Here is a 3,024-nt window from a genome sequence, read left to right as displayed (position 1 = left end):
GTAAGGGACCCCCTTGAGCTCCAGTGAATGATCCACCCCTTCCCAGTTGAAGTTTTCAGCTCTACTTTCCTTGGCAGCAGCCTGTGAACTATTCAAAAGAGTCCCCTTGGGCTTGGAATTACCAGTGGCTTTGCCACTAATAGGTGTATGATTTTCAGCAAGTAATTTAATGTAGGAACACTGGTTTACTCATCTGTAAAGTGGGGATAGTAATACCTACCTCAGGGTTGCTGCAAGGATTGAATGGGAAAACATGTAAACAATAAAGCACTATCTATACCAGTAGATGTTGTTACTGTAAAAATTGACCTATGATGCCATAATCCTATAGCTGAACCATATGATAACCGTGACACATGCAATCACTGTAAGCCCCATTCTGTGGGAGGAGGATCATTGGCTCACACAGACATCCTGTCCTGGGTCCTCTCTGGCCAGATCTTAGCTGCTGGTGTCCAGGTTTTGGGAGGCTGGGCCTGTGATTTTTGTGATCCTCAGATGTGCCTAAGCTTAGTGACCTTCTTAGTCCTATATGAGAATGGAGGAAGTCTTGTGTTTATCCTCACTTTGTTCTCTTGAGGTTATGGGTTTATTCCATTTTGGGGGAGGAAGAGAGGTGAGGAGATGTCAGAGGGGCCTGGGGTTCTGTGAGGAGGAAAGGGACCAGATCACAGTGGATTTGGGGCATTTGGTCCTTGGACAGTGGCTCTGGTTGGAGGAAAATGAGAAATGTAGGAAAAAATGAGGAAGAGGGAGATAGGCATGAAGGAAAAAGAGCCACCTCTTGGTTGGTGTGAAGTTCAAGCCCCCAAAGTGAGTGGGTAGCACAGGAATATAAAGCCAACTCCCTAAGAAATAGTGTGAATAACTGATTGCATGATCTTTTACCTGTGAAGGTGTGTGAGAATGGAGAAGATCTGTCTGTGGATAAGGGAGCTAAAGAAGGGTGCAGGGTTCCTGCAGGGAGAATTGTAAGGATTCTGGCAGCCAGAGACCTGCCTGGCTTCACACGTTAAAGCAGCCACGGGGAGGGGGAGGGTTGGGCCTTGTGTTTTTATTTATCCCCTGACTCCAAAGATGGCACACTTTCTGGCCCTCACTCTTCAATTCTCCTCTGTTTTTGGCTCTGGACCCTGGCCCATACAATGTGACTCTTGGCTTGCCCCTAACCGGTGGTCTGCTGCTACCCACATGGCCTTACTGAAAGAGCCAGAGAGGGATGCTGGCTGTTGACTCTTACAAGCCAAGTGAGCTCCAGCACTCCACTGGCCCTAACCCAGCAGGAGGCTGACTCACTTCCTTTCTCAGGCACCCTCCCTTTTCCCCGGCAGTCCTGCAAGTTCACTGGTGGCTCAGTGATGGCAGGAAGGGGATCTTTCCATATCTGCTGGGTCCTGACCTTCCTGGCTACTATGTCCCTGTCGGGGTGGGGGGGGGCAGTCATGGCTACCACTGACCGTTCTTGGTCATCTGCACACAGGTTGTGTCTCAAGGGTCGGGATAAGACTGGCCTTGTTGGTTGTAGCAGAGGCAAGCCTGGCATTTTTAAAAAATCTTCACCAACCGGAGGAGAAACTAGCAATAAAAACAACAAGACCTAGTTCTGCAGTTGTTTTTATTTTATTTTATTTTTTAAGGTTTTATTTATTTATTTGACAGAGAGAGAAGAGCACAAGCAGAGGGAATGGCAGAGGGAGAGGGAGAAGCAGACTGCACTGAGCAGGGAGCCTGATGCGGGACTCGATCCCAGGACCCTGGGATCATGACCTGAGCTGAAGGCAGACGCTTAACCATCTGAGCCAGGCACGTGCCCTGCAGTTGTTTTTTAAATGCAGACCCTTGGTGGGGTCTAGGGACAGGCCTCTCTGTGACATGACAATTTGTGTGGCCGGTAGATAGCAGGTGTGGTTCCAGAGTGGCCCATCTGGATTGATGCAAACCACCAGGTCCTGGTTGAGGTAGGGAAAGTCAAGCCACAGAATGATCTAGCTCCCCGAGGAGGTTAGATGAGGCCAGGTATGTTTGGAAGGGCGCAGACAAGAGATCAGTTTCAGGGGGCTGCTCCAGGCTCTGTGGAGAAATTAGTGCAAGTCACGAACTCTCCGCCTCTTTCAAGGACTCCCAGCCATGGGACTAAGGTTTTCCCCAGACAGAAGGGGCCTGGGGCTTGGGGCTCCAGGTGAATCCCGGACCTGCCCACTGGTGGGTGTGGTAATCCTCATTTATGTCAGGGTTGGCGCTCCTCTGGTGGACTCTTGGGCTTGGCCGGCTTAAGCTAAGGGCTTTCATTCCCTGCAGCTGGAGCCACGGTTGGAGCAGGAGAAATCAGCAACTGGTACTGGCCCCAAAGACCCACGTCCCACCCTCAAGTTCAAGCAAGGACTTTGAGTTGAGGAGGCTGGGAATAAAATCCTCCTGGGACTGGGTTCACTCCAGGGACTCTCTGACAGTTGAGAATTGGGGAGGCTGATAGACCTCTCTGGTAGAGGCTTTGGCAGAGCACTCATGGGGAAAGTCCAGGCCTGGGGCCTTGGGAGGCATACTTCCTATCTGTCAGCTAAGGGGTTCTAATCAGCCTCAGGTGGATTCACTGGAACTCTCCCCTGCAAGCCCGAGAATGCCAAGACTTGGCACCCATTGCCAGCGCTCTCCTTTTAAGACACGTCATTGTGTATGATAAGTAAGCTCCCGTTCCTTCCCCTAGAAGAAGCCAGGAGTCAGGAATGGCCCTTCCCTGAGGTGAGGATGGGGATGGCTGTTTTATTCTTTTAGTGACATAGACCTGCCCCCTGCTTCCATGCAGCTTCTCCATAAGCTCTGGGGGGATCGAATGCATGGAGGTTGGAGACAGTCATGACCTTGAGGTTATGGAGAAGTGTCCCCATGGTTAGTGTAGAAGGATGGAGCTGCCTACCTTTTGTCTCTGTCAGCTCAGACGATGAACTTCCCATCACTGATCATAGGAACCAGGGACTCTTCTGCTCTTCACCGGGAGCCGCACTAAGTTCCCTGAATTCACGTTCA

Source organism: Phoca vitulina, unplaced genomic scaffold (assembly GCF_004348235.1).
Source record: "Phoca vitulina isolate PV1807 unplaced genomic scaffold, GSC_HSeal_1.0 scaffold12, whole genome shotgun sequence".
Taxonomy (NCBI): Eukaryota; Metazoa; Chordata; class Mammalia; order Carnivora; family Phocidae; genus Phoca; species Phoca vitulina.
Note: the sequence above shows the minus strand (reverse complement) of the source record.